Source organism: Musca domestica, unplaced genomic scaffold, assembly GCF_030504385.1.
Source record: "Musca domestica strain aabys unplaced genomic scaffold, Musca_domestica.polishedcontigs.V.1.1 1, whole genome shotgun sequence".
Lineage (NCBI taxonomy): Eukaryota > Metazoa > Arthropoda > Insecta > Diptera > Muscidae > Musca > Musca domestica.
The window spans coordinates 22343502-22361537 of record NW_026712114.1 but is presented as its reverse complement, the minus strand read 5'-3'; the positions used below and the strand labels follow the sequence as shown (position 1 = coordinate 22361537).

Genomic DNA, 18036 nt, shown 5'->3' with positions numbered 1-18036 from the left:
GGCCAACCGAAGGTACTCATTTTCACCTGACGTCTTTTGCAAGTAAACACGAATAAATTCGGCAGTTCACCACTTTCGGCCCAGCGAAGCAACTCTTTAGCTCTTTTGAGTCTATTTTCTTTCTGTTGCAGTGTAAGTTCTTTCACTTTTTGGAACTTCAATGGCTTTATCCCGAGCTCATTTTTCAATATTTGCTGAATGGAATATTGCGATATGTTCAGCTCACGAGCCATTTTTCGACCACTGCGACTCAGGTTTCGATTAAGTCGCTTCTTTACTTTTCGAAAAATTTCTGCTGATGTTGCTGTTTTCTTCCGTCTGCATGCTTGACGTCGGGCTATGCTACCATTATCACGGTAACGAGCTATGGTAAGAGACACGAAAGCCACTTGTGGTTTTCCAGCCAAATATAAAGAAATCACACTCATCATCTCGCTTGAATTCTATCACGAATAACTTTTTTTCTGGAAAATTCTCAGCAAAATGCTTTTGTACGCTTGTAAACAATGTAATGAGCTGTCACTGGAATAAAAGTTTTCGGATGAGTGGCTTAGAAATAACAGCATTCTGAAGTTGGTTGCAGTTTTTTCATCTCACACTCTATATCTACGTTTAATAATTATATTACAATAAACCAGGTTTGAACGAAATCGTATACTCTTTCCAAGGGTGCCAGACAGATGGCACCCTCGATCGACTCCAAATGTACTGAAACGAATTTGGTATAAATTCTACCAACCTAAGAAACATACTGGATGTCTTGGACTTTGAATATTGTATCGAAGTTATATTAAATGTAATTCTGGTTCCTTCAGTTACCACTTATCAGTGGGGCATTGGTCTTAAATAAGCATTTTTTATCAACAATGTTTCCGTTTTGGCAGCATATCATTCTAACAAGCCCTTCTTGTTGGTTTGGTGTTATTTATTTTATGTTTAACTCGTATTTATTACCTATGACTGCATTTGACACTTTCTTCACCCAAATCTTGACCCAGCACAAAAAACCATGTAGAAGGTTTCCCTTTACCCTCTAATAACCCAAAATAACAATTTTGATATCATTTAGTTATAAAATATGGAACAGACCTTATAATTATGGATACTTAGATAGAACCCGGACCCAATGCTCAGAAAGTTTATATCTACTGATAACACAGTCGATAAATCACAATCCATTCTGTCCTAAATTCTATCTGAAACTTTCAAAATACCGAAAATGAGATGCTAAGCTTATATGTTTTAATAGTTGGCATACCGATTATTTAGCAATTTTTCAGACCACAATTATAGGTATTGCGTGCTCTCCATCGCGATTTCGTGGGCTGACTATCTCGATTTAAAAAAAAAAACAATCAGTTCTTGTTTCATTAGGCAGTACAAACAATTTTTTACTTCTATCTGACTCCTAATTAATTTAATTGAATTCAATATGAAATCCAAACCAAATTACCACCATTTTCAACACCAAACAATTTTGTCACGCCATCTAATTTTGTTATTCAAATTTGACCCTGAACAAATTGTTTTTGACTTGTCGATAAAATAATCAAATGAAATGAAATCAATTCATTCAATCAGCAGTTGTCGTCGGCGTCGTTCTCGACGTAGTCAATCCTATTGTCGGTTATTTATATTGTTTTGTTAAACTTACAATAGAGTTAATTAGGTGAGAAAAAGTCACCGAAAAGGATTCGCATTCTGATAAATGCAATCGAAATCAAAGGCCATCACGATAATAGAATACACAAATACACAGACACAGAGAGAGAAAAATACACATTTATTTAGAACTTGGCCAAAGGATACTTTCACTCTTTTCGTTGGTTCAATGGTTTACTCCCTGGAATAAACATTGTCAATATGTCGTTTGTACGTCAGTCTGTCTGTCTTTCCCTCTGTCCGTTTGTATGGTTGTGGAAAATCAATATTTAATTTTGTATTTAGTTTGACGACGATGATGTTGATACATGTTTCTTTTTGTTTGGAACAACAACAGAATCTAACTCAAACAGACAGTTTGAATGGACACTCAATTAATAGACTTGAATGTGGTCGTGAAAGGGAAGAGGGGAAGGGGAGACAATTGCCTGGACATTCAATGATAGACAGAATGGCGGACAAGCAATACATTTATTTGTGGCTCATATGCTATCGTTGGCAATGAATTTGGTTTGGTTTCATTGTAACTATGTCGCAACGTCATGGCAAATATTGTTGCCATCCTTTGGCTCTCTACTATAGGGCTTTTGTTCTCTCTCTCTCTTCTCTGCTCTGTTCAATGTCAGTAACAATCAAATTTGATGCTTCCACTGTTGGTCATTCAAATCACATCCCACTCACACACACACACACTAAATGCCATGTAGTTCACACAAATCAATGAAGGCGAATTCTTTGGGAAACAGGACGGCAATGGTAAAAGAGTGGAAAACCTATGACAGGATATTTTGGTCATTTATTTAAATGATTCCCTGTCGTCCTGTAGCCATTGGTAATTTATGTTAGACTGATGATTTTGCTATTTTCTCTGTTCTTTATTTATTTATTCACTCAATCTTCTTTTTGGCTCTGCGAATGGGGAAACATTTTAGGCCAAGGCACATACCTAAGTGGATAACCCGTAATGGAATGGCAACCTCAGGAAATCAGAGAAAAATTTAATATTGAAGCTTATGGTAGCAATTTGGATAAAGGTTGTGTGTTTTTATTTATGAAGATGTTGGCAATAAAATTAATATTGTATGAGTAACATTGATAATAAGATTACTCATACGCCATAGAACGCCATTGATAATACGATTACTCATACGCCGTAGTAGTCTACATAAGAGATAGGGAAATATTGATTTGTTTCACATGAAGACACGTCAATATATTAAACAGGCTTTCGAGACTAAGAGGATAATGGGGGAAGTTTATTATAGGTTAATCATGAAAAATTGATATTCAATCAGTGGAATTTCTAGGGTGTCATAACAGAATGACAAAATGGAGAACCTTAAAAATAAATCTTTTCTAAAGTAGCGAGTGAGCGAATTATTTAAAATTCACCTGTAATATGACTCTTGAATATGATTTTGACAGACTGATTTCTAATAATTTTTGATTTTTGTTAATCGTTTTGACTTTGTGTTGATCTGTTCTGCAGGGCTTACTCGTAAAAATTCAAACAATTCTACCATATGTAAGTGCTATTCCGTTTGTAATACATATTCATCGGATACTCTATCTGAAAAAAGGAATTCCGAAAAAAGTACATTAACAATTATAGATTAAAATTTGATGGCTCAAATTAATAAGAGCATTTCAAAAAAGAGACCGCCAGATATCAGCGTTAAATTTCGTGCTTAATAGACTTAATATACTGTTTGCTTGATTTATGTCAAACTCCATGCAAAATGCCATAACTTACTAACTTCTGCAGCTATCAACATGAATATTTTCTAGAATGATAAAAAAGATTTGAAGAAAAATATAAATTTTTAACTCACATTTTGCCGTTCCCTCCACCATACAATAGAGTGTTTACTATTAACTTAGTAATTCCGTTTTTAACTTCTCGAAATACTCATGTCAGGCCTTACAAAGTTTATATATTCTAGATGGCCATCTGTCTCTCTGTCTGTTGTAATAATGCTGTCTTTCGGATGAATTGAGATATAAGATTTTTTTGCACACGCGTATTTTGCCAGTAGGCAGGCTAAGTTTGTAAATGGGAAATATCAGCAGATATTAAAGCCTATGAGAAAAAATCGCGTTGGCAAGTTCGCCTCTTCGTATAGCCCCATATAACGATACCTCCTGATATTCGGCTTTTTTGATGATGTTAGCGACATTATTCTCGGAATTTTTTCAAATTTTGTATTTAAAGTTCGTAATGGGTACTTCAGCCTGTAACAAATAATCGCGTATGCAGGTCCTTGTCTTCGTATAGCTACCATATAACAATTTTCATATAAACGATTTTCAGTTTTTCAAATTCCTTCCAAATAGTGTGGGGTAGTAAAGGTTGGACGGCAGAGTTTTCCTGTTTTTTTTACTGGTTTTTAAGATATGCCAATATTGAGCTCAATTTTTGGCATAAGTAAGCAAAGTGGTCGATTTTGAAGTGAAGATCCGCCAGAATCATCGCAAAAGCTACAAATGCATCAAGAAAAAGTAACAGTTTGGTGCGGTTAATAGGTAAGTAGCATTATCGGACCGAACTTCTAAACGAACCTACGATTCCTATATACAGATATACGCTGTATTGCCTTCAATACTGAAGCTTGACTTGCCACTTCACACGTAACAAAGGACTTATTGAGAGGCGAGTTCGGTAAACACTTAATTTCTCGTTCGGGACCGGTCAATTGCGCGCATAACTGTGATTTACCCGATATAATGCCTTAAAATTATTTTAAAACTAATGTCTATACAGTAAGACGAGTCCTCTTCAGTTGACGCAATGGACTAAGCGAATGTACAATTTGAGACGCAGTCGTTGTCAACATTTGCTTAAACTTCAATGCTTCTTATTCTTATTGGTATGCCTTCAGGAGCATATCCTTTTCTTGCATTTTGGCATAAGTAAAGTGGCTGCCTTATGCTCTCGATATCCCCAGGAATTCCATCGCTGAGATCTTGAAGCGACACCGGACTTATCTTATACGTGGCTTCAATAGAAGAATCGGGAGGCATTGAGATAACAATACTTTTTATGCTTGCCTAGCGCCTTCTTGTTGAAAGGAGACTTGGTCAGATCTTTGCTTTTAACTCTGGCTATAAAAATCATTATTTACCTCTCGATATCTCAATCTTTGTTCTAGAAATATTAAGATCCAACAGAGGCTGGATCATAAATTGATAAGAAAAAAAACACTCACACCTTGAAGATGGTGAAGCTTCTCAACAATACATCTTATTTATGGACGAAATCGTCGCTTTCAATCGAAATGGTTTATGGATTAAATCCCGGATAATGTCCATGCACTTTAAGAATACAATCAGCAAAAACACAACGTTGTTGATCAGCTTATGTGTTAAGTAAATATTATAAGCCTTAATACCCATATCATTATGCAAAATACGACTTTTTGACGTTGTGGAATGTCCGTCTCCAAAGAACGACGAGAAACAACAAACTTGGGAAGTCGCGAACTCTTTGGGCTACAGCAACAATACTATTAGTATTTCTGTTAGTATATATTTTCAAAATATACATTTAGTATAGGTCCACCTTTTAATAATTATTATATAAAGGATTTTTTATTTCATTTATTTATTTATTTTTTTTTTTTGAATGGTTATTGGGCGAACATGTTTATCGGGAATAAAAAGCTTTTGGGAAAAATATATACCCATAAGTCCATCTTTTATTATAGCAACAATATAACAGTAACATTTATATACAGTACATTTTTCCTAGGGTTCCAAGATAGATTAATCCTAGCTGTAGACTTTTACGTTGGAATAATTACCGAGCCCTTGAAAATGTTTGCAAATTGTTCCATTTTTGTTTTTGAAAAAAGCAATAAAAATGAATAACCGGAAATCTGATGGCTATACACAAACCATGCAAATTATTTACATGAATACGGTATCAGGAATGCGTGACATTTCTTTTGAAAATGTTATCCTATTCGTTCAAAATATTTCTCTGATTCAAAAATATTTTTCTACTTTGCAAATATAAAAATATTCCTTAAGCCTCTAATAAAAATTCTATTTAATTTATTTTACTGCTGTATATTTTACTTTGATTGAATCCAAAAAAGTTTTTTTTTTTATTGCAAACAAAACAAAATCGCAAATAATCTCAGAAGAGCATACGAACCGCAAGCTATTACCAGGTTTTTTTTTCTAATGTCCAGCAAAATGTAGAAGGAATGTAGAGTCCACTTTTATGTGAACATAAAATTCGGTTGGTCATAAAAACTGTGATTTTCATGTCCGAAGATACTTAAACGAACATAAATATTGTGAATGTATGCGTTTCTATTGATAAGAATAAAATAGATTTTTTTTATTTTTTTTGGTATTTTTTGAACAGTGATTTTGGAACATAAAAATACTTGTTTGTCCAATGAAAAGTCAAGTGGCCGAAATAAGTATTTTTTATCAGATTTTGTGTGAAATTTTGTTCATTGAATATTGGGGCGAATTTCAATTTTTTTCTCTTTTAGAGAATATATCCTTTTTTTTATTTATTGCATATTAGGGTTGATTGTTTTAAAAAAATCGTTTTTTAAAGACATGGGAATCTGAGAGAAATTATGAGATATATATAAGACCCTACACAATTTTTGAGAGCAATACTTTTCTTTAGACTTTTTCCTCGCTTCTTTAGCTATATTTGCCTTACCTCGAATTTATTAACTTGCAATGTTATAGAAACTGGTCTCGTATAGACTATAATATTTCATATACAGCATGAGAAAAAAAAAACTGCAACAAAGTCAAGCGCCAAAATTTTGACTTTTTTAATTTTATTGAATGAAAGCAATCAATGTCGGAAATGGCAACAAATTTAAGAATAAGTTTAGATTTGTTCGAATTGGTCACCTTTGACACGAATTATGGACGGCCAATGAAACCATCACACGCTGCCCGAATGTTGCTCTCCGGTATTTTGGCCCGTTCCCGGCGATGCGCTTGCTTGAGATGATCTACACTTTGGTATTTTTTAGTGCGAACCTTGCTTTCTAAAATACTTCAGACACAATAGTTCAATGGATTGGTATATTGAGATTTTGGTGGCCATTGTGTGCTGGAAATAAAGCGAGGAACCTCATTTTGTAACAATTCTTGGGTGGCGCGTGCTGAGTCCTCTTGGAATGTCCAAGGCTTTATTACACCCTCCAGAATATTTTCGCGATAATATTCGGCATTTATTCTGATGCCACGGTCGATTAATACGAGTGGAGAGTGACCATCGGCTGTTATGGCGGCCCACACCATAACCATGGCCGGCGCTTGAGTTCTGGTGGCCAACCGAAGGTGCACATTTTCAGCTGACCTCTTTGGCAGGTAAACAAGATCAGTTTGTTTTTTTACAAACTGCTGGACAATCTCATCGGAATGTTTTCTCATCGGAGAAAACCAAATTCGGCAGTTTACCACTTTCGACCATACAAAGCAACTCTATACCTCTTTTAAGTCTAATTTCTTTCTGTTGCGATGTAAGTTCTTGCACTATTTCGAATTTCGAATGCTTTACTCAGAGCTCATTTTTCAATATTTGCCGAATGGAATATTGCGATATGTTTAGCTCACGAAACATTTTTTGGCCACTGCGACGCGGGTTTCGATCAATTCGCTTCTTTACTTTTCGAACCATTTCTGCTAGTGTTGCTGTTTTTTCCGTCCGTCCGTCGGCTATGGTACGAGGCACAAAAGAATAATTCAAATTTAAATGCTGGATTACTCGACCTATAGCCACTTGTAGTTTTCCAGCCAAATATAAATAAATCACACTATCACGCTTGATTTCCATCACGAATAACTTTTTTTCTGGAAAATTCTCGACAAAATGCTTTTGTATGCTTGTAAACCACATAGTGAGCTGTCACTGGAATAAGTGGCTTAGAAATGACAGTAGTCTGAAGTTGGATGCAGTTTCTTCATCTCACCCTATATATTATTCTCATAAAATATTCATATGTCTTAAAACTACAGTGTTATACTTCCCATACAATATTTATTTATGTCCTCAAGGATTTATGGTATACAGTTGCATTCGAAAAAAATCTCCCATACACATACATTCGTCATTGAGTCCATTTATATTTCTATGGTTCATGTGAAAAAGGAGTTTATTTCTTGCAGTAATAAAATCCAGCGAGAATTGAGTTTTCTACTGATTTACGAATTATTGGCCATCAGGCTTAAGGCAAATATCAAAGCTTAAGGACAATACACACAGACACACACACAATGCAAGCCACACATCTGAATGTGAAACAAATGAAATAACAATCATCATCTGATGCTTTAATTAGTAACAGAAGTCGAACAAAAACAAAACAACGAAAGAAAGAAGTCAGTAAACCATAAAATGAATGTCATTGTATAAAAATGGCCACAGAGGGCTCCTCAGTATTGGCTGCTATGGCTTCTCTTGTTCTCATTTTTATTTGCCTTATACATCGTCCAGTATTGAACAAATAAAAACAAATGGACATCATTGTGTCGTAAATATTTCCCCTCTGTGAGAATGAACAAATGAATGAATGCCTGAAGAACAATTCGACATCGATTCAATCGGAATGCATATTCAGCACAGAAGTATGAATATGTTTGATGATAATATTGTTGCGTATGTTAAGTATGAGTACGGGTAGTATTTAAAAATATTAAATGAAATGTCGTTCTTAACATAGGTCACAATATGTTTTATCCTTTTGAATTTGTTGGTAACATGCAAGAGTTGCCTTCTGCCCTGGAATGAATTATTATGTATGAATGTCCGATCTTAGGTCTATTTGTCCATTTGTTTGTTTATGATTTTGGAAAATTTGATTTGTAGTATAGTCAGTTCAATAATAAAGTAACACTAAATTTTAGTGTTTTATCTATTATTTATAGATTAAATATTAAAATTGTTAATTTGTGGATCTTACTAGTGTTTTAAAATGTCACTTTAACTTTAAAGTACGGCAAATGTGAAGGTACCTTTATATGAGCGAAATGCCAAAGAGTGAATTAATGAAAAATTTTTGCAGGGAGGTATACATTGTATTCAGAAACCAAAACGGCAAGTTACATCAAAAACTGTTGAAACATTTTGCCAAAATCTTTAATTATCCTTCAAATCAAGTGTAGCTATACTAAAAAAAAATTAATGTTGACATCACACATCAATTTGTTAGCCTATCTCAAAGAAGAATATTAAGCTAAAAGCAAGTAAAATCAATTGAAAACAAACCCCTTCAAAGAAGTAGAATCGGTGGAAGGGTTCTATGGGACCTATATATAATTGTGAACCCACATTAACATTATTTTGCAAGGACATCTGGTATCCATTAAGAACACCAGATTACAAATTTCAGTCCATTTTAAAGTGGACACAATTTTATGGTAACATTATTTTGAACTCATTATGATGTACCTCTAAAAACCTCTAAAGTCTACCTCTAAAGTCTTAAGAAAAAGGAATAGTAAGTGTTTCGAAGTATGGAGCATCATAGATCTTTGTAGAAGAAAATGGAATGGATGGAGAAAAGCGCCGAAAAGAGTTTTGTTTTAACTCTAGCGCGAAAGCCAGTAACGCCTTTTTGGGATATTATAGATGGCAAATGGATCCGTGTATGGAGTGTGCAATAAAAGGTGTGCGATCGTTTCATTCTCTACATCATTTTTACACATTCTGTAGTATTTGTCGTTAGAGTTATCCCATTTGGACGTTCGTGATCGGATGTTGTAGTGGCCTACTAGCATCCCTGTGGTTATCCGTAATGTTTATTTCATCATGCTTAATAGAGATTGAGTAGATATCTGGTCGAAGTTGTTTTGCTAACTTGCACTGTGGTTCGTTGTACCAGCACCTTTTGTCTTTCTTCCTGAGTGACAAACCTGACCTTTCTTCCTAAAGTGACAAAGCGGTGATTTTAAGCTATCGGCAACTTCAAGGTCTGTTGACTGAAAACCCTTTTATTCATTTATTTATTAATTCTTATATATAAATACGATAATCAACAGTGATGTATATATATTTTTAATTTAATTTAGATCATATACTGTATTAAAGATCTACCATATGACTGCAGTAATTATGTATTATTGATACGGCCAAAATGTGTCTCATCGAAATAACGATATTAGCCCCTAGGCCTCTTTGACTGAAATCCGATTTAGTACATCGTAACATTATTATCAAACTTACATCGAGTTCACAGATATGAAATATCGGTCCACTCTTTCTTGTATCTCCCCCACAGAAGATAAACACTTTCACGGAAAATAAAAAAAAAGATCATCCAAGTTTGTTCAAACTTTGACAGTTCCAATATTTGTATCAGTGCTAAGTCAGAAAGGAAAATGAATAATATCTCCCCACTCCACCAAGTACTTCCCCACAAATTTTTTATAAGAGTTATAGTTATACAAAATGTTGAATAATCATGACTCTTATAACATTTGAAATAAGAGTTCGATTGTCTTCAAGTTTCTCATATTCCAATATTTTTATCAACAGGAGATGTGGTGCCTTCCCCAACAAATCATTAGATTCATTGTGAGTTTAAAACAAAGCGGCACAGAATATCAGAGTTTTGCAAAATTATAACTCTCTTAACATGCGAAACAAGTCAGCGATTTTTTGAAATTTCGTGAATCTTATTAATTCCATCAATGTTGCAAATATGAAATATTTCGGTTCTCTCCTTCTGATATAATAAAAATTGGGATTAAGTATTAACCACGTAAAACGGGAAATAAAAGATTCAGTACATGTCTGAAATAACTGACTGACAGATATAGAATCAACGCCCAGACGACACGGTCATAGCTAGAATCTTGAAATTTTGCACAGGGGTCAGTCTTGGTGCGTAGGCGTGTCATTAGTCTGCGTTTTGGAAATTCGTACTAAAAGGATGTGAAAAGTACTAAAATGTACTAAAATTTTAATACTTTGAATTGGAGTGGGTTTTTAGAAATTCTAACTTTAAGTTTACGAAAAATTCTAAAATGGTACCATTTGATATTATGTGAACGCATAGAGAAAACTTCAAGTTTGGTATGATAATCAAGGTAGGAAAATAAGTTTGATAAATTAAGGTGGTTTTGAAAATGTATAGTTAGTGTGTGAACTGTACAATATGGTACTACAGTCTGAACATTTTGATTTCGAGTGAAGCTGGAATTTTTAAATGTTGTACTGGGGTGGCAGGTTTGTTACAAAGAGATGGTTTAAGAAATGTTTACTACAAGTGTAGATATATTACTAAATAGTACCATATTTGGTAAAATTTGGTATTGGGGAACAGATAGTGCTTGAAATATATGATTTAGACATAAGGAAGTGGTTTCGGATATGTGTACTATAATTGTAGGAAAAGTAGTAAATAGTGCTAAATTTGGTTTTGGGTAAAGGGATAGGGATAGAGCTGGAATCTTGAAATTCGATATTGAGGTCTCTTTTGGTATCTGAAATTGAGATATGGAGTTTTTTTTTTTTTTTTTGGAAATGTGTACTATATGTAGGAAAAGGACTAAATGTCACTAAATTTGGTATGTAGTGAATGTATAGTCCTGGAACCACGAAATTTGGTATTGACGTCTCTGTTAGTATCTTGGATGCGTGATTTTGGAAATGTGTACCATAATTGCACGAAAAGTACTCAATATTATTAAGCTTGGAACTTGGTTGGGAAATAGAGCTGACATTTTTTATATGCGTGCAATGGTTGTGAAAAAACTTCGAAATGGAAGATTTTGAACACTTTTTGATATAAGAGGATAACATTTTCCTATTATTGTTTTTTAAAAAGGACAAACTTGAATAATGTATACAATATTTAAGGCACTAAACAATTTGTGAATTTTGAGTACTAAGAAGGCCTAAACTTGAATTGTTGGAACGTGTCATAGTTTAAATTGGAATTTTCGCTGACGAAATAGTGGTCAGATACCAGTATTTTTATAACTATAATTTATAATTTAAGGTGTGTTGATCGGTGGGCAAACCTCTACATCTACACTTTTCAACTTACTTTGCCTTATATTTTATTTTATTATTATTATTATTATTATTATTATTATTATTATTATTATCATTATTATTATTATTATTATTATTATTATTATTATTATTATTATTATTATTATTATTATTAATATTATTATTATTATTATTATTATTATTATTATTATTATTATTATTATTATTATTATTATTATTATTATTATTATTATTATTATTATTATTATTATTATTATTATTATTATTATTATTATTATTATTATTATTATTATTATTATTATTATTTACTTTTTTGTATTTTTGGACTGTGGTTTAAATATAATTTGGTGATCTCTATCGAATCACATTGAAAATCTATTTCAAAATTCCATCATTACATTCCATCACGATTATATTTGGTATTATACAAATTACTTCACACAATTTGTTACGGATAGTCGGGCAGAGACGACCATATGATATCATACACCATTATGTATATTTACATAATACTGTAGGATATCATAAGGTCGTACCTGCCCTACTTTTGTCCTTCCTTACTGGAATTTTATTTCCATCTACAAATAATTGCCCAAAAACATTTAAAAAAAAATCCAATGAAAAAAAGAAAATCTCTGTTCAAATTTCCCCCAGCGTTATTGGACATAACTTGTAAAATTTAAACACTATTTTTATTTGCATTTACAAATTTGTTATTCGTTTGCATTGAAAATCAAATCAAATTTTACATTCAAAATTTAGTATTCAACAGACACAGAAACACACACACACATATGTACATGCATCCAACCAAACATAAATATGGAACATTTACAATTGCTACAGCATGGGAAATGAATGGTCCAGACTGTCGATATGAAAGTGCGAACTATGTGCTATATACATCAATATTCGAATCAATATATTTTTGGATAAAATGCAAAAGGACATAAATTCTTTAATATAAAAAATATTATTTGTTGTAAAAAAATGTTTTAAATTGTTGTTTATTAGTGCAATTGTAAGATGTACGAACGTCTATTTTGAAGTGAAAAAACATAGAATTCGCAATTCCAAAGAAGTAGGTGACACATTGTTTTGAACTTCTGACCCATATTGTATGTATGTATGCATCCTGACAGACTTCACTTTTTTTGTATACTGCCAAGCGTGATGTCCTGGAACTTGTTCCTGCCATTTGGAAATATTGTTTATTGCCACCTCACATAAATCTCATATAAAGAGTGCCATCCCAAGTACTTGCTATTTGTCGCTTAAATCGTAAATTCCATTTTTGTTTGTTATTCTTAGAATATTTAACAATTTTACGCTACGCTCGATGTACACACACATTCATATTGCCATTCGTACAACTTTGTGCGATTGGCATCCGCCACTACAACCACTATCGAATATCAAATTTGAAGACACTGGTATTTTATGGTGTTTTCATGGGAATTTTAAGTGGATTTGAATGATTTATGAATTTATCGGAATATGAAGAGAGAGATAGAGATAGATGCCAATGGTTTTAGCCATTCACTTCAATTCCGTTCTCGTTTATTTGTAATAATTTAATGCTTAATTTTGAAATGTAGATTTTTTTGGTTTAGTTTTTTGCCCCAAATACAAGAAATGTGATAATATTGCCACTTGAATATTTATTGGTGTTGCAAGTAAATAAATATGTAAATATTTTGTATAAACTTTGATAATTGAGTTTAAAGATAAATATGGATTTTAAAAATATCGTAATAAATGGACATTTGGGAATACGAAAAAGTGCATTTTTAATTTAATAATATTAGTTTGAAATCGGATTGAACAAAATGTTAAATTGGAATCGTTATCTACGCCACAGCGAAAAGTCCACCTTAAAATTTCATATTCGTTCCAACAGTTCGGGTATGGTATTTTTATACCTTACAATATTCTATGGAGGATATTACCTTTGGCATTCCGTTTGTAACTCCTTAAAATATTCATAATAGACCCTACAGTATAAATATTCTTAATCAGCATAAAATTCTATATTCGTCTATGGAAATCACTCTTGCTTCCGAACGAAATGAAGTAAGTTGATAAAATTTTACTTAAAAGTACAGGGTGAGATAAAAAAAACTGCAACAAAGGCAAATCCCTATTTTTTTTTTAATTTTATTGAATGAAAGCAAAAAATGTCGGAAATAGCATCAAATTTTTGAATAACTTAAAGATTTGTTCGAATTGGTCATCTTTGACAAATCGCTGCCCGAATGTTGCTCTGCGGTATTTTGGCCCATTCACGGCGAAGCGCTTGCTTGAGGTGATCGATACTTTGGTATTTTGTAGTGCCAACCTTATTTTCCAAAATGCTCCAGACACAAAAGTCCAACGGCGGATTGGTATCCGGAGATTTTGGTGGCCATTGTGCGCTGGAAATGAAGCGAGGAAACTCATTTTGTAACCATTCTTGGGTGGCGCGTGCTGAGTGCCATGGTGCTGAGTCCTGTTGGAATGTCCCAGGTCGGCGGCCAAAATATTTGCATGCCCAAGGCTTTAATTCACCCTCCAGAATATTTTAGTAATAATATTCGGCATTTATTCCGATACCACGTTCGATTAATACGAGCGAAGAGCGACCATCGGCTGTTATCGCGGCCCACGCCATCGCCATGGCTGGAGCTTGAGTTCTGGTGGCCAACCCAAGGTGCGCATTTTCAGCTGACCTCTTTGGCAAGTAAACACGAAGGACAGCGAATGTTTTCTCATCGGAGAAAACCTAATTCGTCAGTTCAACACTTTCGGCCAAGGGAAGTACCTCTTCAGCTCTTTTGAGTCTATTTTCTTTCTGTTGCACTTTTTGGAATTTTAATGGCTTTTTTTTCAAAATTTTTTTAATATTTGCCGAATGGAATGTTCAGCTCACGAGTCATTTTTCCGCCACTGCCATGAGGGTTTCGATCAACTCGGGCCATGTAGGTCCACGTTTTGATATAGCCCCCTCCCTATTATCGATATTTTGGTGATTTAAGCGACATTATTCACCGGAAATGTTTCAAATTCGGTATTTGGAGTTGCTAATGGATACTACAGCCTAATACAGAAAATTATCTGGCACGTCCACGCCTTCGTGTAGCACCCATATAACGGTATCTCTCGATATTCGGTATTTTGATGATTTTAGCGACATTATTCACCGGAATTGTTTCAAATTTGGTATGTGAAGTTCGTAATGGGTATTGCAGCCATTGACAGCAAATTGTCTGTGCAGGTCTACGTTTCGGTATAGCCAACATATAATGGTACCTCCCGATATTCGGTATTTTGTTGATATTAGCGACATTATTTATTGATTTTTTGTTAAGTTTCGCATTTGAATATTGTAATGGCTTATGACAAAATTTGCCTATGCAGGTCCACGTCATCATATAGACTCTGATATAGCGGCTATTTTCGGTATTTTTAAGATTTTAACAGAATTTTGAAAGGATTTTTTTGAAAATTACCGAAGTCGTTCTAAATGATGGAAGGTTCTAGTCGTTCTAAATGGTGGTGGCGGAACTTTGGTTCGGCCCGGCCAAACATCTTTTTAACTAGTTTAGTACTCAAAATTTTCTATTTGATAAATCATTTTAATCAATGCTTCATACATCGTACTAGTTTTTCAAACTTTAAAGGTGTTATAAAATTTTAGGATTTAAGCTCTATCCCTGCATTTTCAGAACAATATAAACATGCCAACCTTATATGCGAACATTAACCTTATAAAAATTTCAGGATGTCAGCTCTTTAATTTCCCCCATTACCAAATTTTGCACCATTTAATACGATTCTAGTACACATGTCCAAAACCAGTTCTTTCGGGATTCCATCTTTAATTTTTCATCTAATACACAATTTAGTACTTTCGGAAAAAAATGTAGTACACATGTCCAATACCAGCTCAATATCTTAACCACAGACACCAACAGGACATCCATATCAAATATCAGGATTTCAGCTATATTCTTTCACCCAATACTTAGTGTATTACTATTTGTCACGTTTCTCAAATCTCAGTTACAGATATCATCAGAGACCTCAATATTAAATTTCGGCATTCCAGCTCCATTCCTTTACCCACTACCCAATTTAATACCACTTTGTACTTTTCGAACAAGTGTAGTACACATTTTCAATACCACATCCATATCATAACCACAGCAACTAACATCTACATCAAATTTCAGGAGTTCAGCCCTATTTCTTCACCCAATATCGAATTAAGTACCATTTATTTCAATTATAGCACACATTTCCAAAACCACCTCCATATCTCAATTCCAGATACCAACAGAGATTTCAGCATTAAATTTGAGGATTCCAGCCCTATCCCAGACACATCTATATAAAATTTCAGGACTCCAGCTCTATGTCTTCACCCAATACTAAATTTAGTACCATTTAATACTTTTTGTAAAAATATAGGATGCATTTCCAAACCACCAGAAAATCTCGATCGCAGATACCATCAGTAATCTAAATAGCAAATTTCAGAATTGTATCTCTATCCCTTCATCCATTACCAAATATAGTGCCACTCTGTACTTTTCGTACAACTATAGTACACATTTCCGAAGTCACCTCCACATGTCCATGCTACACATGAACAGCGACTGAAATACCAAATTTCACGCACCATCTGTTTCCAATACCAAATTGTACCAAATATAGTATAATTTCCAAAACCAACTGGGACCCCAATAGAAAACTTTAAAATTCCAGCTTCATATGTTGACCTTAAACCAAACTACTCCAAATTAAGTACTATTTGGTACAGTTCTCATACTTTCCAAAACCACCAAACCAACACCCAAATAAATTTGGTATGAGAATCAAGGTTGGAAAGAAAGTTCGATATATGAAAACTTTCTTTCCAACCTTGATTCTTATACCAAATTTGTAGTTTTTAGCTCTATCCGTTTACATATAGTACTATTTTAGAAATTTAGTACCATTTAAGAATTTTACTTAACCTTAAATTTTGAATTTCCAAAACCCTTTGGTATATCTATTCTGCCCTCCATCAGTGACTCTCATTCCAAATTTAGTGTATTTTAGTACTTTGAGTAATAATTTCCCAAAAAAAACCCCAGTCTTTTCACACACGTCTACCTGACGTAGTCAGGTAGATTTTTAGATATTTACTGTTTGCTTGAAAATTGTTTTGTTTTGGGCTCTCGGAAATGGGCGTGGTTCGTCGTTTAACCAATAGTATCGACATAGATTTTTTGCCGAATTTTGCTGTGTTCCCAAAAAATATTTTGTGGTATATAAATTATTCCTTAAGAATTAAAAATAGTTAATTACGGGCCCAAAAATGAAATGTATCAACTATATTTTATAATCTTTAAAAATACAAAACTTAACACAAAATCTTTAAACAGTGGGACTCTATTTTCTATCCACATATCATTCTCATTTCACTTTCATCTCCAAAAGTCGTATAGCCCATCACTCGCAAATCCCACATGAGTGCTTTCGGTTGGCTCAATTTAATGCTCATAATATTTATTATTTCATAATGACAGAACAATAATGAAGAACAAGAACAATTTCATTTATTATTTGTTTTCATTTTCTTTTTTTATTTTTTTGGAAGTCAATAAAACAATATTTGGACGACCTTGATGTGTCCCATTAAATTTTCAACAAGAATGGATGTCAGAGATAAAAAAAACGCATTTGCACAGACAAACATAAATAAACACAGCCAGGCATCCAGCCGGCCACCCACCCATTCATACCTACATACATACATACACACACATATATATGGGTTGCACCAACTCAACATAAAATATCGATATAATCGAATAAATCGCGTGCTACTCCCCCGAAAAATGGAAAATACTATATGAAAAACACTCATGGGTTTTTCTTTTCTGTGGGAACAAAGTTGGTTTATGACTGGGTATCTGAATGACATGATATCCAAAGAGAAGCAAAAACATCAAATGAGAAAAAATAATAATAAAAATAATAAGTAGAAAGGAATGGCCCGAAGTATAAATCTATAGAGGCGTTATTGCTTTTGTTTTCAAACATCTGCGGAAATATTAAAAACAAAAATGAAATTGAGAAAAAAATACAAATACGAGGGAGGGAGAAAAAGTTTAAAAAAAATTGTTTAATCTTTTTTTCTGAGAAATGTCCATATGATCCTAACATTTCGTTGATATTAAGATTTAAAAAAATAAAAAAATCCTTTTCAATTTAAAAGTTATGACAACAAATCTATTTAAATTTCCTGCTTACTAGTTTTTATTCTAATCTCTACGTGGTTTTCATTTCCAATTCAAAACCTATTAAAATTTCAATAAAACTTAACAATTGTATTGTGTTTGTACAAC

General features: G+C 33.4%; 1 protein-coding gene across 1 annotated transcript in view; it reads left to right on the top strand.

The window, feature by feature from the left end:
* LOC131800525 (octopamine receptor beta-2R-like) overlaps positions 1-18036 on the top strand; it is a 384581-nt gene that overhangs the window by 260177 nt on the left and 106368 nt on the right. The window lies entirely within an intron of this gene.